Raw genomic sequence first — 26,944 nt, 5'->3', positions numbered from 1 at the left:
ATTGGTCTATTAGATAACTTACAAAAAAAATGGGAGACAGCTCCTAGAAAATTTGCAAGGGTAGATGATTGAGTCTTAGATAATGTCCCCTTTAACAGCTGGGTTCAGCAAAGGTGAGAACCATTGACCAGACTTTTTGTTTGCTCTATTATATTGTAAATATGTCACACTCAACAAAGAGAACTTGTATGTGGCATTTGTTGATTTAAGGGCTATGTTCGACATAGTACCCAGACATATGTTGTGGGAAGTCCTTCGGTTTATGGGTGCCCACCAAGTAAATGCGCACATCATTTCTCCACCTTGCACAAATACCCTGTGTCAGGACATTCTTTCTCCTATATAGCCACTAAATCCTGAATGACCTTCTACACCATACCAGGACATCTCCATCCCTACTCAAATTTCACAAGAAACTGAAGACTTAGTTGTTCAACAAGGAGCCCGATTAGCTCACTAACCTACCCAGTGCCTGGATACCACTCGGGTGATAAGCGCGCCCTACAAATCCACATAGCATAACATAATATAACTGGTAAAGAAAAAGAAGCATCATGAAAAATTTACCAATTCTAAAATTGGGTTATGCCAAAAAATGGGCAAAGAGGGAAAAGATTCAGGTTAGCCCACCATCAAATCTTCCAACATCTTTGTCAGTCAGAAAGGATGGCTTCCATAGGTTTACAGAATGCATATAGGAGGTTTCTGAGAGAAAGCTCTCACTGACAGTCCAAGGTTGTGCTCTTCAGCCTTAAAGTGGCCCCTCAAGCGTTTTGAAATTGCAGTGCTAGCTGAACTTTTACGTTACAAGAGCATGTTAGTTTATTCCTATAAGAAGGACGAAGCACATAAACTAAAGCAGTAAGTTCAAGATATTGGCCTGCTGCTCATCACTTCCAAACTGATCCTGCAAACTGTTTAGGTCATCTAATTCGTGAGAGCAATATTGGCCACAACCGACTGTCATCTAAATGAATGAAGATTCAGTTCCTGAGGAGGAAACCAGGTCCTTCAACCAGACAAGTGTCTTCTCTCCTGAGGAGCAAGATCTATTGCATCTTCATTGTTCACAATGCTAGACTAAATGCATTCTATTCAAAGCTGCCTAGAAGACCAGTGATCTTAGACAACAGGGACTATGAAGTAGATTCATCAGAGGAGGCAGTTATGTCTTTTCATTGTGGACCCATAAATCTAAGTAAACACTGAAGAAGTCTCATTTCAGAAACCTCCTTAGACTCAAAATATTGTGACAGGCACATCATAGGAGGGATTAAAAACACATATGGGTGAGCTCTTGGCTCTGGTTCTCTGTTGAGATAAAGAGAAAGCAGTTTATCGCACCCTAAAAAGATTCATCACCCATTCTTCTGAAGACAATGCAAGAACAATGCATTTTATTGCTGCGATTAAGGGGCAAACCAGAATCAAAGTCTTGTTTAGGGAGGCACACAGCCTACCACTGGTCTCTGGTAGGGAAGAGGTCTCCCACAGTCATGCACTGATCAAGTCCCCGGACCTGGACTGCAGACAAGCTTGGGCAGCACCTGTTTTTCAGTATGAGTGGGTCCAAAAATGATAATATTCTGTCAGAAATCTTCACTGTCTGGGAAACCACATGTCAGCTTGTTCGCCACTGGAAAAAAAAAAAAAAAAAATACTCAAAGTGCCAGACTTTGCATCCAGGTTTCCTGGGAATCGGGCCACAGGAACTGATAGATTGATCATGCATAAACTCCTGTGCCTTTTGTCAGATCCTCCTGCTTCTAGAGGTGACCATGAACTGAATCATCAATGACAGTTATCATTAATGTTCCAGACTGGCTGTGACAATGCTGATATTTGGAGCAGGTTCACCTATCACTAAAGGTAGGCTTGATACTCTCATGTGAATTTTTGTCCAAGATCCTCTAGCCCATCCTGCCATTGTGGGCTTGACCACCTGGTTTCCGAGTACCTGCATTATGACTATCTGAATCTAACAAATGACTGCATAAACATCCTGAGGGAGTTCAAATGTCTTTCCAGCTGATCATGATATATCTTCTAGTGGAGAAGGTTCTGATTCTGAATCCTTCAGAAACACCTACATTACCCCAAAACATGCCAAAAATAGACAATACTGCCTCACCCTCTTGAAGAGGCGAAATTGTCAGATTTTTATCCAGTGTACCCACACATGTCCTACCTGTCAGTAAATCACTCCTCCACATCCATGTCACCCATCAACCACGATATCAATGCAATGTACCGGTCACGTCACCGCAGCAGTGAAGACGCAGGGAAACATGTGCACAATGTAGTAGGCAGGGCCAGCACCAGGCATGGGCAGTCCATAAAGATCATAGGGCCACACCTCCACCCTTTACACACTAGGCCCCTCACACCCATTAAGGGACATGCTATGTGCTCCTCCTGTGTACCCCCATTCACAATAACCAGCCAGGTGAACCCACACCCTGCACCACACACACCAAACAACCAGGGAGACAGCAGGTGGGGCTGCAGAGGAACACACAGCACATAAGTTCAGGGCCAGGTCAACCCTCTCACCACACCCACACTACACTCATGTCAAGAAAACTGAGTTCAATCACAAAATGAACACTCACACAGAATATGAACAATCACTCAACTGGACACACTGCCTGTCAAGTCCCACAGACACACCCCACACTGAAAAACAGCCTACACAGACCGGATGTCAGCAGCAATGGAGGACAAGAATTGGGCAAGACCAAAGTGAGGTGGACAATAATGGAAAGCCAAGGAGCTAGCCACAAAGCATGTGTACATCACATGCAAGAGAAGGAACATATAACAACACCCTTAGGCCATGAAATCACACATGGCTGGCACAGTGAGTGAAATTAAACCACAGTTACCTCTGTGCAACAACTCAGGGAGACAGCAAGGTAACCCATGTATGGACACAGGGATGATAGGAAGTCTCTGAAGTCAAACAGTGATCAGCCACACATCTGTAACTTGACATGTGTATGTCATCAGCACAACACACAGGGCCCATTGTCACACTCCATGACTGTCAAACACAATTTGGATCCTTCACACATACCCCTCCCCCACCCACCTCACACCTGCAACACTCAACACCAGTGTCAAACACACAGAATAGTGCCAATAATGTCCTCTGAATACACTGACAAACAATCACACTCCCTGGGGGGCATCCACAAACATCACTAACAACATACACAGAAGTACAACAAGCACAGACCTGTGCAGAAAAACAGTGGAAAGGCAATGGGAGTTCAGACAGAACAGGAGTACACAACATCATCACCCAGGAACAATGCACATACACCATACCCCAACACAGAGAAGAAGTGCATCATCTCCAAACAATCATGGACACAAGCTGGGAGCAATGGGCCAATATGAAAACACAGACAGACATACCACACCACCCATCAAGTCTACATGGTGTAATAGTCTACCACATGCTTGCACGTGCACAATCCTCACAAGTGACAGGTCAAATATAAGAGGAGAAAACACCAAGGTGCACTCCAAACATGCCCAGGAACACAAATACCCCTACGTGCATGTGACAGACACACAAGTAATGCACACTACACTTGCAACACACATCTGAATGTATCACAATGGAAAAACAACTCACACAATGACATGCAAATAGAACATCACACACAGAGCATCCGTCAGCTGTAAGAGACAACACCAGCCAAACACTGCACACATCCACATCAAACACACAATAGATGCACATGCCAATCCATCACATTGCAAACACAGCTGTACATCATGGGATGCACACCAGGCAATTACAAGGCAACATACACTCACAGCACTGCATGCACAACAAGCTGTGTGTGCACACCAAATAACAGATCTGAGTGCGACACCATGAACCCCACAACACAGATCACCATAGCACACAGACAACATCACACTCAGGAAGGAAAGAAGTACCTCAGCAAACACAAATACAGCGCACTCATCACCCACAGATGCACACGTCTGGGACACCCAGGTGAAAACAACATGACCAGAGGACTGTGCAGCACAAACAGTTGAACTGCATATGAGCAACCCTGACTGCAAAACAGTACAAGAAAATCACATATAACCAATTGTGAAACTGTCCTGAGTGGCACATTGGTCCTGTGCACAGATCAGCACCACTAAGCATAGTATAACACATAAAGGTGTGGGGAGGCACACACACTAGCAACCCAAGGGGATAGCTGACATGAGAGTGAAGTGGTGTGTACGTCAGTAGTGAACATGTCAAGAGTGCACCATACACAAATAGATGGAGTGATCACTCACAATGGGTAGGCATCAGAAGCACAGATAGGGGATGGAATGACTCCACATCACACATGCCGTACTGGATACAAAAATGTCCAAGTGACAGCAATGCATGAGAAAACACACCCATAATGTCAGTGTGGATGAGCAGGTTTGCACAGTGAGTACAACAGTAACCAGGACACATGGCTGATCAACAAAACACAACACTGACTTGCCAGTCACACACTCTGCCTACTCACAATTGGCACCAACTAGGTGTCCCCCAGAAGTGCAAGGACACAGCAACACACTGCACAGTGCACAACCTACAACTCCCACATGTGCACACAATCACAAGCACAGGGCTGACTAATAAAACTAACAGGCACACAACTCCTGGTTGACATGTGTGCAGTTGCCATTGCAGGGGCATACACACATCAACACTACTGACAAAGTCACCCCTTCCACACAGCACACTTCATGACCACCCAAGTGAACACATTCAAATTTACCCATGTGACTAAGATGACTGGCCATCACAAGATGACCATACACCAACACTGCTGTGCACACATCAAGAAAGATCATGCAGACATGATAGTGCCTGGCCCGCCTGCCTGCAATCCTGTGGATAGAATCCCACTCTGTGCTGGTAGTGCATCCAAGCATGACATGTGTACCATGTAGCTAACATGACCATATAATGCTTAGGATGACAGTAGGTCATCAAAAACCACCATCATTACACCCACAAGCCTCAGAGTCAAGAAAAACTGAAGTGCCTGTCACCTCTGCTAAACCCTGTAAATGATAAAAAAGAGAATGCCAACGTTAAAGTGGCATACAGAGCATGTGTCACGTTTAAACCATACCCACACAGAAAACCCTTTACTGAGCAAGGACACAGACAAAGCAGACAACAGGAGTAACTGTCTTTATTACATATCACACAGATAGGCATCAAAAGTAGACAAGCTCAAGACCAGTGTCCAGTCAAAAGTGCAGAGTAGGTATATGAGATCCTGCACAGGGAAGGGGCAAACACAGCAATGAACAGCAAGGCCAGTGGCTAGTCCAAACTGCAGAGTAGGTACATGAGAACCTGCACAGGGAAGGGACAAACACAGGAATGAACAGCAAGGCCAGTGACCAGTCCAAAGTGCAGAGTAGGTACATGAGATCCTACACAGGGAAGGGGCAAACACAGCAATGAACAGCAAGGCCAGTGGCCAGTCCAAAGTGCAGACTAGGCACATGTGTGCATGAGATCCTTCACAGGGAAGGGGCAAACACAGCAATGAACAGCAAGGCCAGTGGCCAGTTCAAAGTGCAGAGTAGGAACATGAGATCCTGCACAGGGAAGGGGCAAACACAGGAATGAACACCAAGGCCAGTGGCCAGTCCAAAGTGCAGAGTTGGTACATGAGATCCTGCACAAGGAAGGGGAAAACACAGCAATGAACAGCAAAGCCAGTGGTCAGTCAAAAGTGCAGAGTAGGTACATGAGATCCTGCACAGGGAAGGGGCAAACACAGCAATGAACAGCAAGGCAAGTGGCCAGTCCAAAGTGCAGAGTAGGCACATGTGTGCATGAGATCCTGAACAGGGAAGGGGCAAACACAGCAATGAACAGCAAGGCCAGTGGCCAGTTCAAAGTGGAGAGTAGGTACATGAGAACCTGCACAGAGTAGGTACATGAGAACCTGCACAGGGAAGGGGCAAACACAGGAATGAACAGCAAGGCCAGTGGCCAGTCCAAAGTGCAGAGTAGGTATGTGAGATCCTGCACAGGGAAGGGGCAAACACAGCAATGAACAGCAAGGCCAGTGGCCAGTCAAAAGTGAAGAGTAGGCACATGTGTGCATGAGATCCTGCACAGGGAAGGGGCAAACACAGCAATGAACAGCAAGGCCAGGGGCCAGTTCAAAGTGCAAAGTAGGTACATGAGATCCTGCACAGGGAAGGGGCAAACACAGCAACGAACAGCAAGGCCAGTGGCCAGTCCAAAGTGCAGAGTAGGTACATGAGATCCTGAACAGGGAAGGGGCAAACACAGCAATGAGCAGCAAGGCCAGTGGCCAGTCCAAAGTGCAGAGTAGGCATATGTGTGCATTCGATCCTGCACAGCAAATGGGGGAGACTGTACAATGCCATGGTCAGTAACATAGTAAGGGGTTAACAATAGGCAGACCAGGCACCGCTGTGGGAGAGACAGGTATGTGAGGGGGACTTAGACTCAGACTTGGCTGTCAGTCAGACTGGGAGGTAGCTGAGTGTCGGGGCCAGTTTGAGGACTGGACCTGGGAGAGACACGACCAGCTGAGGTGGAGGCATCAGTGGCTTTGGAAGCCGGAGGGCTGCTTGGACCAGGTGGTGTGGTGGCACGTGGAGGGGTAGTCATGCTGCCGTGAGACATTGTGTGAGAGGGAGAATATGCAGGGTTGCCTTTCCACTTCTTCGGGACTTGATAGGGAATTATTGTCTTGGTAGGAGTGGTAAGTAGGGCAGGCACTACAGGCACACTCATAACAAAGCTGCAGCCGGTGAGCCTCCCTCTGTGGGCCTGCTGGATCCGTAGGCACGCTTGGCCTGGCCTCCCCTTTACCCCTCCACCAACTGTTTACCAGGTGAACTCCCTACACTGACCTCCTTTCCCTGCTTCACAGGGGGTCTGGATGGGAGTAGAGGTTGTGGGTGAATCTGCCTTAGTGGGCTTTTTCTGTGGACCCTTAGCAGGCACACGCTTCACAGCAGGAATGGGAACTGACTGCTTTTCTTTGCGAGATGCTTTTGGGACAGGAGAGTCCTTGGCTGGGGAAGCCTCTGAGGCAGGTGAGCCTGAGGCCTGCTTCTTGGCTTTATGCCTCTGAGTGTCGCCTGAAGGGCTTTTGCCATTGCGCTTTGGGGTGGCTTTGGGTTTTTGGGGGGATGGTGTCTGCGCTCTGGCCCGCTTGGGCGGCTGCTATTGTGTGCTGCGTGTGCTGTATCTTGAGCCTGAGGTCTGTGGTGTGTGGTCACTATTGTCAGATGTAGCCACTGGCAGGGGGGTGGTCAAAGGGACTGGAGCTGGACTCTGAGACTGTGACAGCTGAATGGCTGCTGTCACTGTGGAGGACAAACACTGGACAGTCCAGTGTAGCCCACCCAAGTCTAAATGAATGGCCTCCATGAAGGCAACTACCTGTGACAACATTTTGTCATGGTCTAGGAAGGCATAGAGGAGAGTTGTCTGACCCACACACAGCTGGCGCAAAAGGTCCACAGCCTCAACACTGATGGCAGGAGGGGAGGCAGGGGCAGTGGTGCCTGAGGTGAAGGACACTCTTCCCTTCTTACTGATGCGAGGACGTGCAGCAAAAGTGGAAGTATATGGGAGAGTGGGCACCGGACGCTGTGTGGTAGAAGAGGAGGCAGAGTTCCCGCTCCCTGTGCCCGCCAACATAGATGTGTCACCACTTGCGTAAGATGACGTTGAGGTTGGTGTCTCTGGCTGTGATTCCTCAAGCAGACTCCTGTCCCCCTCTGAGGCGCTGGTCACATCAGTGTCAGTGTGTTCGTGTGTAGCAGTCGTGCTTGATGCCTCACCACTGGCGCCCGTCCCCTGTCCTTCTGTACCCACGGTAGATGCTGCAAGAGACAGAAATGTAGGGTCAGTTCAGTGGCATTAACACAAACATCATATGCAAGCACAGCATTAAACACAATGATGATATCCCCATGTTGCACACCACCCTGTGCAGTAACATTGTGCAACCTCAATTCAAAACTCGAATTTTTTGTCATCATGCAAACTTGGCATAAGTGAGCCATGTGATGACCACACAGCCAAATAGCCTGCCCGTGGCTCCGTGTAACCAGACATATAGATCACTCTGAGCATACCTAGGGGCCCTGAGGGGGGAAAATAAGTACCTTCTAACATGTTGCCAAAGTCACATCTGGAGGCAGCAGAAGGGGACAACACAGATACAGACTCCAACATATCAGTCCACAATGGCCATGAGCTCATGCCATCCACCATGTCGTACTTTGGGGCACAACTACAGTTGCACATTGGTGTCCGATGTGTAGTCCTCACAATTCTGACGTTCCCTTCCATGGGATGTCCCTGACTTCCCCAATGCAGATGATGCCAGAAGGCCACAACTCAGAATGCAATGTCAAGGGACATTTATTCAATGACATGAGAAAGTACAGGAGGGAAAATGCATGACAGCTGCACCCAACACAGAGGCCACTTACAAGCCATTGCATCACACTAGCAACATCACAGAGCTCAGCACTGGCCCAGGCTTGGAACACATGCAGCCACTCTAAACCAAAGTCACCCTTTCTAGAATACTGACCCCCAGCTTGCTGCTGATGGTCCTTCAAACGTGCATCCAGCTCAGGCTGTGTCACAGCTAAGATGAGGGCCATTAGTGGTGTCATGCTCCTGCGCGCCAACCTTCCAGTCCAAGGGAGCAGCCCCAGTGTCATCTCTGCCACGTTTTTGCTCAGCCGGCAGATGTCATCCCACCTCTTGTGACAGTGTGTGCACCGTCGGTTGGAGACACCCAGAGCCCGCACCTTGCGTGCAATGGCCCTCCACACAGCCTTACGCTGGTGGACTTTGAGCTGAAGGCATGGGAGACAAGAGTGGGAAAAATCAGAGACACAGGGTTATGTACCTGTATCTCTCAGTACAGGAGCATGATACTAACTCAGCACTACTTCACAGATATGTCTAGCAGAGACAATACAGCATCTCACATAGTACATTAGCATGGGAGAATAATACAAAAATGCATGCAGGTATGAGGGTGGACACAGTACCTGCCCATCTCATACACATGCAGGATGCCAGCACAGAAAGCTATGTGTATTGTGCCCACGTCTGCTATCCAGTTTGTGGGTGAGCAAGACATACATTACATTGGAAATCATGTTTCGGGGAAGTCTCACTGTGTCCAACACTGAGCAGCCCTCAATGTCCTTGCCCTGTGAATGGCTCACTGTGTCATGGAGGTCACATTTAAGGACATTGTCATACAATCTCACACCCCTCTCACAAGGTCTGTCATTTGCAATCTGCAGGGCTGAGATAGCTCTTTGATGGATAGTCTAGCAGACAACCCATATGTTTCACTCTGTACATTCAGTGATGTGTCCATGTCAGATTGGGCAGTGACTGTGGAGGTCAGGTGGGCTCACACTGAGGTCCAACGTGGGGCATCCAAAATGTCACATGAAGGGACAATATGAGAGAGTAAACAGTGCCTACACATGTGAGTCAGTAGACATGCTGATGAAAATGGAAGGGGCTCTGTAAAAAAGTACAACAATCTGCTGTGTCATAGATGAATTACCACCAAGAGTGTCACCCTCTGGCATTTAAGTCCTGTGCATAGTGCTGACCTATACATGATGACAATTTTGAGTCAGACACACTTCCATCAGTACCCTCTGGACGTTAACCCTAGGTAATGTCACAGATGAGCCTGTGAAGAACATCATGGACCCACGCATCCATTCACACAGGCAACTTCTGTCCTGACTCCTGCTTAACCAACTTGCTGCGTCACTGTATGGCTGACAAAACAATACATGTCCCTCCCATTCTGATGTGCAGCCAGGGAAATGTGTGAAAAAGGCTACACACCCCTTTCCCCTGGAGTCAGGATGCTAGGTAGTGTATGACACAACCCCACACTCTCAGGCACATACTGCAGCAAATCAACTTCATGTGTGCACTCCCTGCACTCTCACTTCCACTCTGAAACACTTACCATGACATCTGGAGCACCATATAGCCTCCCATACTGTGTGAGCACCTCGTCCACCAGGACCTCCAGCTCCTCAGTGGTGAAGGGACGGGCCCTGATCTTCTCAGTCCTCGCCATCACAGGGTCCAGGAGACAATAGCAGCAGCAGTTGGTGGTGAGGGGTGTCAGGCATCAGTGTCTGGAGACAGGAGCAGCAGCAGTTGGTGGTGAGGGGCGTCAGACAGCAGTGTCTGGAGACAGGAGCAGCAGCAGTTGGTGCTGAGAAGCGTCAGGCAGCAGTGTCTGGAGGCAGTGGAAATGTGAGGCTCTCTCCCACACATATATAGTCCCCTGGAGTAGTTTCAGTGGTTCTAAGCTGCTATAATTGGTGTTCCAGGTCTGCTTTTTTCAAATGCATCCAATGACCGGATCTGCGGTGGCGGAGCACGCCTACTGCTATTTTCAAAATTGCATTAGGCTACCACGATTGGGGTTTCCATTGGCTGTAAGGGCTTGGGCATTGACAGTGACACACCGCAGGGGCCAGGAGGTCACTACCGCGATCGTGCATCTTTCAATTGCATCCAATGACAGGCCCGCGGTGGCGGAGCACGCCTACCGCTATTTTCAAAATTGCATTAGGCTACCGCGATTGCGGTTTCCATTGGCTGTAAGGGCTTGGGCATTGGCGGTGACACACCACAGGGGCCAGGCGGTCACTACCGCGATATGTCAGCTATACATTGGAGCCAGTGACCATGATTGGGGTGGCGGATCATGCCAACCGCCATTTGACTATGAAGATATGTGTGTCACTACCACGAGTGTAGCTTTGGCATTGGCAGTGACACACTGCAGGGGCCAGGTGGTCGCTACCGCGATATGGCTGCTATACATTCGAGCCAGTGACCGTGATTGGGGTGGTGGAGCATACAAACTGCCATTTGACTATAAACATATGTGTGTTACTACCGTGAGTGTGGCTGTGGCATTGGCAGTGACACACCGCAGGGGCCAAGTGGTCGCTACCACAATATAGCTGCTATACATTGGAGCCAGTGACCATGATTGGGGTGGCGGAGCATGCCAACCGCCATTTGACTATGAACATATGTGTGTCACTACCGCAAGTGTAGCTTTGGCACTGGCAGTGACATACCGCAGGGGCCAGCCGGTCGCTACCGCAATATGGTTGCTATACATTGGAGCCAGTGACCGTGATTGGGAAGGCGGAGCATGCCATCTGCCAGTTGACTATGAACATATGTGTGTCACTAATGCTAGTGTAGCTTTGGCATTGGCAGTGACACAACGCAGGGGCCAGGCGGTTCCTACCACGATGTGGCTGCTATACATTGGAGCCAGTGACCGTGATTGGAGTGGCGAAGCATACCAAATGCCATTTGACTATAAACATATGTGTGTCACTACTGCGAGTGTAGCTTTGGCATTGGCAGTGACGGATCACTGACATAATATCGACTACAAAAATATAGACTTACAAAAATATCGATGCCAAAATATAGAATACCAAAATATCGAAGTCCTATCTCCAAACAGGAAATTACAAAAATATCGAATCCAAAATATCGTTGTAAATAATATAGTTAGTCAAAATATCGAATTTTTTAAATGTTTTAAAAGTAATGTTAAATTAATGAAATAATACATATAATTAACTGACACATACTTAAAAATACTTAAATAACAGTAAACTTAATGAATAATTAAAGTAAGTTAAAAAAAAAATTAATACATATATCTTAACGTGATATTAATTAAAAATATTCAATATTTTCTGTGTAGGATAGCGGGCGCGTAAAATTTACTATTACCACTCCAGTAAGTGCAATAGTAGGGAAAGCGTTGGATAGCGGGAGGGTAAAAATTACTATTCCCACTCCAGAGAATGCAACAGTAGGGAACGCGTTGGATAGCGGGAGGGTAAAAATTATTATTCCCACTCCAGAGAGTGCAATAATAGGGAAAACATTGGATAGCGTAGGGGTAAAAATTACTATTCCCACTTCAGAGAGTGCAACAGTAGGGAAAGCGTTGGATAGCGGAAGGGTAACATTTACTATTCCCACTCCAGAGAGTGCAACAGTAGGGAAAGCGTTGGATAGCGGGAGGGTAACATTTACTATTCCCACTCCAGTGAGTGCAACAGTAGGGAAAGCGTTGGATAGCGTAGGGGTAAAAATTACTATTCCCACTCCAGAGAGTGCAACAGTAGGGAAAGCGTTGGATAGCGGGAGGGTAAAAATTACTATTCCCACTCCAGAGAGTGCAATAATAGGGAAAACATTGGATAGCGTAGGGGTAAAAATTACTATTCCCACTCCAGAGAGTGCAACAGTAGGGAAAGCGTTAGATAGCGGGAGGGTAACATTTACTATTCCCACTCCAGTGAGTGCAACAGTAGGGAAAGCGTTGGATAGCGTAGGGGTAAAAATTACTATTCCCACTCCAGAGAGTGCAACAGTAGGGAAAGCGTTGGATAGCAGGAGGGTAAAAATTACTATTCCCACTCCAGAGAGTGCAATAATAGGGAAAACATTGGATAGCGTAGGGGTAAAAATTACTATTTCCACTCCAGAGAGTGCAACAGTAGGGAAAGCGTTGGATAGCGGGAGGGTAAAAATTACTATTCCCACTCCAGAGAGTGCAATAATAGGGAAAACATTGGATAGCGTAGGGGTAAAAATTACTATTCCCACTCCAGAGAGTGCAACAGTAGGGAAAGCGTTGGATAGCGGGAGGGTAACATTTACTATTCCCACTCCAGTGAGTGCAACAGTAGGGAAAGCGTTGGATAGCGTAGGGGTAAAAATTACTATTCCCACTCCAGAGAGTGCAACAGTAGGGAAAGCGTTGGATAGCGGGAGGGTAACATTTACTATTCCCACTCCAGTGAGTGCAACAGTAGGGAAAGCGTTGGATAGCATAGGGGTAAAAATTACTATTCCCACTCCAGAGAGTGCAACAGTAGGGAAAGCGTTGGATAGCGGGAGGGTAACATTTACTATTCCCACTCCAGTGAGTGCAACAGTAGGGAAAGCGTTGGATAGCGTAGGGGTAAATATTACTATTCCCACTCCAGAGAGTGCAATAGTAGGGAAAGCGTTGGATAGCGGGAGTGTCAAATTTACTATTCCCACTCCAGTGACTGCAACAGTAGGGAAAGCGTTGGATAGCGGTAGGGTAAAAATTACTATTCCCACTCCAGAGAGTGCAACAGTAGGGAAAGCATTGGATAGCGTAGGGGTAAAAATTACTATTCCCACTCCAGAGACTGCAACAGTAGGGAAAGTGTTGGATAGGGGGAGGGTCAAATTTACTATTCCCACTCCAGTGAGTGCATCACTAGAGAAAGCGTTGGATTGCGGTAGGGTAAAAATTACTATTCCCACTCCAGAGAATGCAACAGTAGGGAAAGTGTTGGATAGCGGGAGGGTAAAAATTACTATTCACACTCCAGAGAGTGCAATAATAGGGAAAGCATTGGATAGCGTAGGGGTAAAAATTACTATTCCCACTCAAGTAAGTGCAATAGTAGAGAAAATAATAAATGTATTTTTTTTTTAATTAATTAATTATTAATACAAAAACAAGTATTACAATTAATTACCAATCACACAAGAATTGATTATTTATAAATACCAATACATTTTTGTTTAATTAATTAACTATTAATAATTAATTAACAAACAATTGTTTTTCAATAACAAACATTAATAAATTAAAATAATACCAATTAATAATTAATTTATAATATATTAATTAAGGATATACACAAATTATTTAAATAATTATTTTTTTCAAATTATATTACTTCCCACCATATTCCCCTATAAACACAATACCCGCTACAAATATTAATTGAATACAATTAACATAATTAGCAATTGAATTATTAATACTAATTAATTACCAATTGTTACTAATTATTTACCAATTAATAATTAATCAACAACCAATTAATTTGCAATACCAATTAATAATTAACTAATAAAAATTAAATTACTTCCCACCCTATTCCCCTATAAACCCACAACCCGCTACAGAATTAAAACGCAAAATTAAATTAAAGATATATTAATTAACAATATACACAAATAAATTAAATAATTGTTTATTTACAATTATATTACTTACCACCATATTCCCCTATAAACACACTGCCCGCTACAAATATTAAATGAATACAATTAACATAATTATCAATTAAAAATTAATACAAATTAATTACCAATTAATACTAATTATTTACCAATTAATAATTCATCAACAACCAATTAATTTTCAATACCAATTAATAATTAACTAATAACAATTAAATTACTTCCCACCCTATTCTCCTATAAAACCACAACCCGCTACAGAAGTAAAACGCAAAATTAAATTAAAAATAATTAATAACTCCTATAAATTATTATTTAATAATCTATAATTAAATTACTTCCCACCCTATTCCCCTATAAACCCACAACCCGCTACAGAAGTAAAACGCAAAATTAAATTAAAAATAATTAATAATTCCTATAAATTATTATTTAATGTACTATAATAAATTACTTCCCACCCTACTCCCCTATAAACCCACAACCCGCTACGGAATTAAATTACAAAAAAATAAAAAAATATAAAATTCATTAATTTAAAAATATTCTAACATACATTCCAATATTAATACATACTTTTAACACATATACTAACACTTAAAACACTATAAAAAATTCGATATTTTTAACAACTATATTATGACTGTCGATATTACTTACTTCTATATTATTGCAATCGATATTTCTTACCTGTTTTTCGATATTCTTCACCACTATATTTTTGCAAGTCGATATTCTGTCCATTCGATATTAAAAACTCGATATTCTGGCTACTCGATATTTTTTTATCGATATTATGTCTAGTTACCGGCAGTGACACACCGCAGGGGCCAGGCGGTCAGTACCACAATATGGCTGCTATACATAGGATCCAATGACCGTGATTGGGGTGGCAGAGCACTTTGACAGCACCTATGGACACATCATGCTGTGTGAATTGCCAATGGCCAGTTCTCAACAGTGCACAGTGAACACATGATTCATGCCACAAGATTGTGCACACAATGCCAATGTAACATTTACCCCATTGCTGACTACACATGCCATGTTGGTGTATATGATTGAAAACATTGGCATGTACTTCCTCACGTCACTTGTGATATTGCTGGGCATGTACACAGAACAGTGTTGTGATGGACTCTCCAATGGTTACATGTGTCAATGTGTGATAGGGATGAGCAACTCACAGTGATGAATGTCTGACTACACATTGTGCATATGTCACTGTCTACTTTGCTTCGCTCATGCACACTTGTTGTTTACGAATAGACTGTGATCATTGTGTTGTTGATGTGTGCCCTGTTCGACTTACACAAGAAGGTGTGGCAGGTACAGCAGCTAGGTGGGAGACAGTAGTGTTGCAGTTTCACACAAATTCTGTATGAACTACTCTCAGGGCTGCTCATGCAAGATGTGGCCATATCCCTTTGGGCATTCTCATAGTCAGATATTGTTTTGGAGGTACTCGCTGTGTGAAAAGTGGACAAGTGTACGAGAAGTGTAGCTGAAGGTGTCCCTACATGTAAGGTGGGCTGTAAATTCATCTGTGATGACAATCATTGTTGGCGTTAAGTCAGTCAAAATGTAAGATGTTGGACATATCTAATGGTGGATTGCATTGACATGAGTCCCCTTTCATCACACCTAGGAGGAGACTAAGGTGCCAATTCCGATCCGGTAAAAACCGGGTACGAACCGTCGGACGGAGCCTTTTCTCCGTCCGACTCGTACCCGGTGCGAAATCCATCCGAAAATGCAAGTACGATTCATACGGAAACACCATTTCCGTACGAATCGAACAAAACACCGACCGAACAGAAACTAAACACAATTCCGATCCTGAAAGGAGCCGACGTGACGTCGGTACGCATCCAGCCTACGTTTCACGAACCAGGAAGTACGATTCGAACCGACGTCATCCCGCACGGAAAATATTTACCGGCTGCCAAAAACTGCCGGGAAATCAGGACGACACACGCAAGGAGCAGCTGGACGCGACGAACAGACATGGACCCGAACCTACGTGCCATCCCTGCCCTCCTAGCAGTCCACCTGGCGTACAGGAACCGACGCAGACGCCGCAGAAGGTCAGCACAACAACCAGGGGCAAAGGGGGGGGCAGGGGCAGGACACACAACACCAACACATGGTACCAAATCACACATGGCCTGGACATACCTGACCATCAGGGCCTGGTCACTTCCAGGGGGTGGGGGCGAGGCCAGCAACGCAAGCGTCCGCCACAACGGAAGTGGATGGTCACGCGAACCGGTACGTACCCTACCCAGGCCGCAAGAGCGTGGGTACGGAACGTACCACGCGTCCCCCTACGTCACTCCAACAATAGCGGTACGGCCCGTACCCACGTCATAAAGGCCTTGGTACAGCTCGTACCAGCATTGCTGGGGTCATGTAGGGGTACGCGTGGTACGACCCGTAGCCACGCCCCCAAGGCCTGTGTACGGTGCGGACCCCACGGCCCCGCAACAATGGTGGGACGCACCGTACCCACCCACCAAAGGCATGGGTACGGCCCGTACCCAGGCACGCAGAGCGTGGGCAGGGGTATGTACGGACCGTACCCCCACCCGTGGAAGTACGGCCCGTACCCCCACCCGTGCATGTACGCCCCGAACCCCCACTCGTGTATGTACGCCCCGAACCCCCACCCGTGTATGTACGCCCCGAACCCCCACCCGTGTATGTACGCACCCAAGCGCCACCCGTGTATGTACGCCCCGAACCCCCACCCCACCCTGGTATGTACGCCCCGAACCCCCACCCGTGTATGTACGCACCCAAGCGCCACCCGTGCATGTACGCCCCGAACCCCCACCCCACCCTGGTATGTACGCCCCGAACCCCCAGCCGTGTATGTACGCACCAAACCCCCACCCGTGTATGTACGCACCAAACCACCACACCAGCCGTGTATGTACGCACCAAACCACCACCCGTGTATGTACGCCCCCGAACCCCCCCCAGCCGTGTATGTACGCACCGAACCCCCACCCCAGCAGAGTATGTACGCCCCGAACCCCCACCCGTGTATGTACGGACCGAACCCCCACCCGTGTATGTACGCACCCAACCCCCACCCCAGCCGTGTATGTACGCACCAAACCCCCACCCCAGCCGTGTATGTACGCACCGAACCACCACCCGTGTATGTACGCACCGAACCCCCACCCCAGCAGAGTATGTACGCCCCGAACCCCCACCCGTGTATGTACGGACCGAACCCCCACCCCAGCAGAGTATGTACGCCCCGAACCCCCACCCGTGTATGTACGGACCGAACCCCCACCCGTGTATGTACGCACCCAACCCCCACCCCAGCCGTGTATGTACGCACCGAACCACCACCCGTGTATGTACGCACCTAACACCCACCCCAGCAGAGTATGTACGCCCCGAACCCCCACCCGTGTATGTACGGACCGAACCCCCACCCGTGTATGTACGCACCCAACCCCCACACCAGCCGTGTATGTACGCACCAAACCCCCACCCCAGCCGTGTATGTACGCACCGAACCACCACCCGTGTATGTACGCACCGAACCCCCACCCCAGCAGAGTATGTACGCCCCGAACCCCCACCCGTGTATGTACGGACCGAACCCCCACCCGTGTATGTACGCACCCAACCCCCACCCGTGCATGTACGCACCGAACCTGCTATAAGAATGGGGTGTGCAAAACACCCCCAGCAGTGCCCAGACACAGGAGGGGTGGGTGCAGGGTCCTCCCAGCAGTGCCCAGACACAGGAGGGGTGTGTGCCTATCACTCCCAGCAGTGCCCAGACACAGGAGGGGTGTGTACCTATCACTCCCAGCAGTGCCCAGACATCGGACAATATACCCCATCAACAAGTTCAGTGACCTACAAGGGTGATACCCCAGATGCAGGCGGAGCCATCGCTGAGCCAGCATGGCTATATTGAACGGCAACCCTCACACATCCAGGAAATGTAGACACAGCACAGCACAGCATTTGGGAGACACCCTGCAGGAAAAATGGCCTGGGCCACAGAGGATGGAACACACCTTGGGACAATGTCACCATACAGTGAGAGCAAACATGACCAAATACCATTTGCAGAGACCTTTGTGATGGCACGCAGATGGCAGGGTACACCCCATGAGCAGCACACTCCAACATTTCACAGACCCCTAACACATTATCACCACCCCAACGCAGGGAGCACCAGCACCAACAGCAAGTCCAGGAAAGCATCAGTGTGCAAAACAAAAAGAAAAGGCTTTATTCAGCAGGAAAATATATCAGAGAAAATGTCCACTATGTACAAGGGCCATGGGCCAGCCCAGCAGCAATGTCCGGGGGGGGGGTACACATCGGGACGTGTGTCCCCTAGCTTGCCTGCACAGTTCACAAGTCCATTTCATCCACAGAAGAGGGGGCATCAGGGGGGAGGGTGGAAACAGGCACCGCAGGGACAGGAGGGGAAAGGGTAGGTGTTGTGGGTGCAGGGAGGGATGAATCTGCCACAGGGGGGGTGCCAGCGCCAAAGGTGGAGGACAGAATGGCGCTGCACACGTCGGCAAGTTCCCCCAGCGACTCCCCCGCACCCAATCCAACCACAGGCCCCAAGGAGGGGGGGGGCAAAGGGATGGGTCGCAGCGCCACTGGGGGAGGGTGTGGACAGGGTGGGGGACTCAACTCCCCTGGCCGGGTCCCGCCTCCACCGCTTGCGGGGTGGTGTCATCCTGGGGCTGGGGGGCACACTCGCAGTGGATGATGCTGTCACTGACTGTTGGCCAGGAGAGCTAAGGGGAGTGGATTTGGAGGGAGTGGGTTGTGTGGAATGCGGACTCCCACTGTGGCTGCGTGTTCTACGTTTCCCCCCCGACCCAGTGGGTGTGCCTTCCTCACCCTGTGTGTGCGTGACAGGAGGTGTGCGCTTCGACTTCCCTGGTGGTGTGGTGCCTGTGTCTGTTGGGGTGCGTGCACGCTGACGTCTGGATGTGCGTGGGACAGGCACGGGAGTGGGAATTGTGGATGGGGCAGGGGTAGGGGGTGTTACGCAGCGCTGCAGGAGATCCAGTGCTGCAGTCAGTGTGGAGTCTATGGACCTCAGCAACTGCCGTTGGTCAGACTGCGCAGCCGACATGCCCTCCATGTATGCCTCCATCTGGGTCAGCACCTGGGTGTGGGCATGGAGGACATTTAGCATCGCAGTCTGACCAACCTGCAACTGCCTCAGGATGTCCACAGACTCCGCACTCACCGCAGCAGTGGTGACAGGGGCAGGGGGTGCGGTGCCTGGCAGGAAGGAGACATGTGGGGACCGAGCACGGAGGGAAGGGCCACGAGCATGTGGGAGGCCGGTGATGGAACCTGAGGTGGCGGGGGGATGTGGAGGGCTGCCATCAGCTGGGGGGGCAGACTCCGCCACCTCTGGGAGCTCAGCCTCGGACCCGTCTGCGTCATAGTCTGTGTTGGCAGTCAACAGGTCCTCCGCCTCACTCCCTTCGGCCTCCGTGCCACTCCATGTGCCAGACAGGACAGCACTGCTGGCACTGGTGCTCAATCTCTCCTCCCGGTCCGTGCTAGTGTCTCCTTCCGTGTCCCCCGGCGATGCTGTGGGCAAGGTGAAGAGACAGGAGAAAATCAGACACCTGTACACTTATGTCACATGAGTCAAATATACATAGGTCACATTGCATAGCCTGAAAAGCAACAGGAGTAACACCTACAAAACAATGTACACATGTAGGCCATGGAACACACAGTTTTTCTACCCACCATGCCACTGAGACACAATGGAGATCATGACACAACAGCAAATCACTGCACCTGAAATTTTAGAGAGGAGTCAGCCTCTGGGGACAAATGTGCACAGCACCTGCACCACACTGCGTCGTCAAAAAGGGATGAGCATGAATCATATCCATTTACTCTTGCCGCATGCTGCAAAGGCAATACATGAAACCAGGCCACACATGACAGGGTCACTGCACCTTGAGCGTATGTCCAGTCAAACATCACACACAGGCTAAACCCAGCAAGGAGGATGAAGCTTCTGACATGTAGGCCTTGTACGCACAAACCACCCACACCTGAGACAATCTCATTGAGACGGAGAAAGTATGTACACCTCTTACTCTGGGATGGAAACACATGGCCTCCACTAATTCATGACTGTACACACACAGCCCCTGGTGGCCATGTCCACACATCATTGACAGGCAAACATCATCAGATTGTCTCAACAACACACACAGGTAATGCCCACTGTGAGTATGCACAAGCAAAATGGGTCCCCCTGTACAGTGGACACATGTAGCAACCTGTAGGTCCTAACAGTTGAGCCCAGGGTACAATGCCACCCTACGCAACCCATGGCAAAGACACAGTGAATGGCCATATTGTTGGATGACGCACATGATACCTAGGAAGAGGTGCCCCAGGGCACAGTAGTGCCCACACTCCTCCATGGTCCAGGATGGACATGACTGCAAATTAAGCAACCGTCCCTGCACTTAGCAGGCCTCCCACTCAGGCACATCATGTCAGAGGGCACACAATTGGACATGCATCCTGGAAGGCTGTACATTTTGGAGACACACCCCTATGTCGTGATTCACAATCAGTGCCAAGTGACATGGACACCACAATGACTGAAATTGGCCATGGCACACGCAAGGTCCCCATACCTGTGGCACATCACCCCCACACATGATGCTGATAGCATAGGGCACCTGCATGAACTGCCTGCCTAAATAACCTTGTGCAAGAGTGGCGACAGACCAGGGAACACATTGCAAGGAGGGGAAGGGAGGGAGTGAGAACAGCACTGTGCTACTTTGTGGAGAAGTTGACGCACTGCACAATCAAACCCTGGCAGTGTATCCATGCAACTGCACACTTACATTGGCTGGGGACACACAACTGACACACATGTACCTACCCCCTTCCTGCTGCTGCCTCTCCTGTAGGCGCCTGTCCATATCGGGGAAGACCACCGCCAGCACACGCTTCTGGATGTGGGTCAGACGACGGCGGCCACGGTTCTTACGGCTCTCAGGTGAGTCCCCCAGCAGGAGCCGTGCAATCCTCCTCGTCCAGCACCGGATGTCCTGCCAGCGTTTCCTCACCTGAGACAGGCTCCGCCTCCGACCCTCTGTACCCCTCACGGCACTGACGGCTTCCCTCCAGATCTCCCCCTTGGCAATGGCGCCTACCTGTGAGGATGCAAAAGAGAGAATACATTAATCCACATGAGCAAAGACACAGAGACACACATATAGAACAATCCTCATTATGAACAGGCCATGGTATGCATGCAACTAATTGCACCTTTGTCATAGGGACATTATCCACTGTGGAAGGCCAAATGCACTACGTGCCAGTGGAAGCACACGGGTGGCATGAGGGGTACCACACACTCACTGACCAGGGATCACACTGTGCCTCACAGGCTACACCAGGATTATGTACAGCACCTCACAGCAGTCACCTGCCCCAGCACACTGATGCTACCTCAGCAGAGTACACAGACACACACAGGTACAGGACAATCACATGGCATTGCCAACTGCGGGTACACACCTCACTCTGCCCATGTGCCAGTAGACGGGGGTGTCACAGGTGTGGGGCTGGCTCAGCACGGCATGCACACAGCACTGCTCCCTGCTCACATCCGATGGCCAGGCCATATCCATCCCTCATGCTGCTTGTGTGCAACACTCCCCATATGCACTCACCCACATGACAGGGGACTAACACACACACCAATGTGCAGGGGACGAACACGGCCTTTGGACACTCACAGCACAGGTACACTGAACAAACACACATCCATGGGTACTGACACCTGTCACACTGGGGGGAACACAGGATCACATCAGGACTGTGGAAACAACATCCCCAGGAGGAGTATGCAGGCAGAATGTGGCATGCACCTTGCATTCATTGTCACAGTAGGCACTATGCAAGTGAGGAGTGCACACAGGAAACACAGCATGCTCTGCATGGGTGACATGAGGCCTTCCACACCCTGGGACCCACTCCAAACAACAGTGCATGTCTGTCACACATGGACACAATGCCAGAAGTCACTGTCACACAAAAGGGGCACAGTCTAAGCTAGTGGAGTCTGCACTCACCTGAACCCCTGGTCGACCATACAGGCTCTGGAACTGTGGGAGGATCACATCTATCAGGGCAAAGTTCTCCTCCTGGGTGAATGGCTGTGACCTCTCCACAGTCCTGGACATGGTGCCAGAGGAATCACTATCAGCAGCAGTGGTCATGGATGAATGGATGTGCAGGCAAGTGCTCTCTCATGGGACCTGGCTGCCTTATATATGCCTGGCTGGCCTGTTCATGTATAGGAGTACAGATTGATTGGTCAGTCACATTAGCATCCTACGTTTCATCCAATCCCTTCAAACCTACCCCAGTGTGTGGCTTTGCATGGTTTCAGTTTTGATAATGATGTCAAGTCAACATCCACATTGCAACAATGTAGATTCTTTCAAACTGACTTCTGCTGTGCACCTGGTGCTCAAATTCAAAAATTTAACTCAGTCTCCATGGCAACCATCAGGCATTTAGGCCCTTATACTTGTCCCTCATGTGTCCCCTATGTGTTTTCATACATTTACACACAGGTACGGTGCGTTCCACGCCCTAGGGCACCCCACAAGCAGTGATACCGACCGTACATGCGCTTGTACGGTCCGGATCACAATATGGGCGCTGGCGTATGCGTACGCCACAGTAGTACGGACTGTACACGCGCTTGTGCGGTCCGGATCACAATATGGGCGCTGGCGTATGCGTACGCCACAGTAGTACGGACTGTACACGCGCTTGTACGGTCCGGATCACAATAAGGGCGCTGGCGTATGCGTACGCCACAGTAGTACGGACTGTACACGCGATTGTACGGTCCGGATCACAATAAGGGCGCTGGCGTATGCGTACGCCACAGTAGTACGGACTGTACACGCGCTTGTGCGGTCCGGATCACAATATGGGCGCTGGCGTATGCGTACGCCACAGTAGTACGGACCGTACAAGCGCGTGTACAGTCCGTACTACTGTGGCGTACGCATACGCCAGCGCCCTTATTGTGATCCGGACCGTACAAGCGCGTGTACAGTCCGTACTACTGTGGCGTACGCATACGCCAGCGCCCTTATTGTGATCCGGACCGTACAAGCGCGTGTACAGTCCGTACTACTGTGGCGTACGCATACGCCAGCGCCCTTATTGTGATCCGGACCGCACAAGCGCGTGTACAGTCCGTACTACTGTGGCGTACGCATACGCCAGCGCCCATATTGTGATCCGGACCGCACAAGCGCGTGTACAGTCCGTACTACTGTGGCGTACGCATACGCCAGCGCCCATATTGTGATCCGGACCGTACAAGCGCGTGTACAGTCCGTACTACTGTGGCGTACGCATACGCCAGCGCCCTTATTGTGATCCGGACCGCACAAGCGCGTGTACAGTCCGTACTACTGTGGCGTACGCATACGCCAGTGGCAATATTGGCCCAGGGACCCTATACACGCGCTCCGAGCGTATGTACGGTGCGTATAACAACTGTCAGTGGTGACAGGCGGCACACAGACAGGAATGGAGCGGACAGGTATTGCCAAGGGTGGACAACAATGCATTGTCTGTGCAATACCACCTGTGTGTGACACAGGTGTGTCAGGATGTGATGTGGCACTTTACCCCTGAGGTGTGGGCAAAGCACATGTACGATGAGCTGTGTACACATGTCGTGTGTGATGGTGCGCATTGTACCACACATCCCCTGCACTCCTTTGACATGTGTGCATGTTGTACACACTAGTGGAGCCATGAGTCACTTGCATGTCCCAGTCACGGACACCCGCACCTGTCCCCTGATGCCAGGTACACGGAATATTACACATGACACGTGTATGGCTGCGTTGCACGCTGCAACCATGTCATGTGTGTGGCATGTCTTTCCATGATTTTGCTGTAGGTGTGTGGTTCAATGCGTCAGCAGTTGCTGCTGCCAACATGTGTCTGTGTGTCGATGGGCATGGCACACTGTTCCGCACACCAGCCCACATATGTGATTTGCAATGAGGTGTGTATGTATCCAACTACACGGAGTATCAACACAAGTACATATCCACATGCTCCCTATGTATGTTCTGTCACGACATGTACTCCTCAAAGGCAATGTGTGTGGCCTGTCCTATTCCTATGACATGTGACCAGTGCATATCGCATCCAACTACCTGTCTGTACCATACGCATACTACTTCTGCACATGTGTGGATGTCTGTGAATCCTGTGATGCGTGTGCATGTTCACTTACACTGGCCCACAGCTAGTCTCATGCCATGTCATCGTGATCTTGCCCCCCTCCGTTAGTGGCTGTCCCTTGGTAGGAGTGTAACCTGACTGGCGTACGTGTCCAGGAACTGTGGCACAGACCTGACTCACAACGTGGCATATGTGTATTGGCTGTGTAACATGTGCTCAGTGCATTGACGATGTTGTTGTACAGTGCTCACTCTTAGGTGTTCCTTCCATTTCACTGCAGGGCTCCGCCTCTCCCTCGACGTATGCCAGACATTGCTGCCCTGCATGAACGGGACTGTATACGCCGCTACAGATTCAGCCAACGGTTGATTGATGAGTTGACTGGCCGGCTGGAAGCACAACTCCTCCCGCGCCACAGGTATCCAAGTGCACTGACACCCAAGTTGAAGGTGATGGCAGCCCTACATTTCCTTGCCACGGGTACGTTCCAACATACCATTGCTGATGTCGGGGGCATGTCCCAGACGATGTTCAGCCGTGTTCTGCATGATTTCTTAGAGGCCATGTTGGTTCACCTGGATGAGTACATTAAATTCCCAAATCGTGAGCAGTTGACAGATGTCAAGCGTGAGTTCTATGCCCTGGGAGGGATGCCCCATGTCATTGGGTCCATAGATGGGACACATGTTGCGTTGGTACCACCACAGGCACAGGAGGTGGTGTATAGGAATCGCAAACATTATCACTCCATTAATGCCCTTGTGGTGTGTCTGTCCAACATGGTGATTTCACATGTCTGTGTTCGCTTTCCAGGATCAGCACACGATGCCTTCATCATGAGGCGTAGCAGGGTGCCAGAAATGATGCTGCAGCTGCGGAACGAGCGAGCATGTATTGTTGGTGGGTAGACTCTGGCAGTTCAGTGTTTGGCGTCATCTTCCAATCTCACTGCCTGTGCTGACACACTTCTGTCCATGATGTTTCCTTGTAGGGGACGCTGGCTATCCCAACATGCCATGGCTGATGACGCCTGTCCGCAACCCCAGCACGGCTGCCGAGCACCGCTACAACAACGCACATGGGCGGACCAGGAGAGTCATTGAGAGGACGTTTGGACTTCTGAAGAGCTGATTCCGGTGCCTCCACAAGACCGGCGGAGCACTCCCATATGCCCCGGTGAAGGTGTGCAAGATCATCATCGTCTGCTGCATGCTGCACAACATGGCAGTGGAGGAAGCTGTTCCACTCATACTGGATCAAGATGACCAGGACCATCCACCCGTGGAGGATGAAGGGCTTGGTGACGGGGCAAGTGATGTGGAGGAGGAGGAGGCTGTGGAGGACATGCGGAGTCGGCTCATACGCAACTTCTTTGCTTAGTGGTGAGTTCCAGTGTCTGAGTGTGCACGCATTGGGCCGTGTGTGGCATGTGTTGCAATGTGTGTGTCCATCTGCATGTCTGCCAAGTGAGTCAGTGGTGTGTATTGAAGTGTCACTCAAGTGATGGCGCAATGGAAGGATGTTGTCTGAGGGTCATCATTGTCACCTGTCATGTTAACAACATGATACGTGTTAAGTACATGCTTGCGGATGTGCTCCTTTGTGCTGAATCCTTGTGTGTCTCTCTTCCACAGGTCCATGTGCATGCTGTCTGCTGGTGGCATTGTTGTGCTCCTGCTACTCCTCATGAACACAGCGACATGTGCTGATTCAGCGTCACATGCACGGGCAAGTGTTGAAATCTCCTCAGAGTAAGGGATGCCTCACGTCGTTTTGGGTGTGTGAATTGTTTGTAGTCTGTGTGCACTTCTCCGGTTCATGTGTGTTCCATTTGCATACATGGTGATCCTACATGGGGAACATGACATGGGGCAGGCTTCACCTGGAGCCATGCTCAGACTTGGTGACTGTCATGTGGCAGGGGATTGGGGATTGTGATGAGGCCATCATTGTGTGTAACACTGGCCTCGGAAACATACAGGTTGCACCGGGTTGACATGGTGTGTGATTGCCCCATCAGGGCCTCAATGGTGTATAGCGGCCTCTCCGTGGCAGCAGGGGGTGTTTAGCTGTTATCCGTCACTTGTGTGCCAGGTCAATGGGATGCCAGCATCTGTGTTGCAATGGGGGGTGCCAGTGTTGCTCCCACATGTTCATCCACATGACCTGTGTATGTGTTGACAGAGTATCATTGTCATTCCAACACACATGACTAATAAATTTGTCCCTCTGTCTCCAAGGTGCCTCTTCCCTGTCAATGGTGCCCTGTTGCCACTGTGCGTGCCGCAGGTCTGGCATAGTTTTCATAGGTGGTGCATATGTGTCTATGTGTAGAGTGACAAGATGCTAGGGGTTTGTCAGGGAGTGGGAACTGTATTATGCACAAGATGCACAGTTCCATCCACCTCAAGGCAAGAGAGACCATCCCCCAGGGCAACTACAACATCCGTGTCGAATCCTACCCTGCAGTCTACGGACATGTGCCTCACGACTCCCATGGTACTTGTCCAT

The sequence above is a fragment of the Triturus cristatus genome, chromosome 8 (genome assembly GCF_964204655.1).
Source record: "Triturus cristatus chromosome 8, aTriCri1.1, whole genome shotgun sequence".
Taxonomy (NCBI): domain Eukaryota; kingdom Metazoa; phylum Chordata; class Amphibia; order Caudata; family Salamandridae; genus Triturus; species Triturus cristatus.
This window is presented reverse-complemented; position numbering follows the sequence as displayed.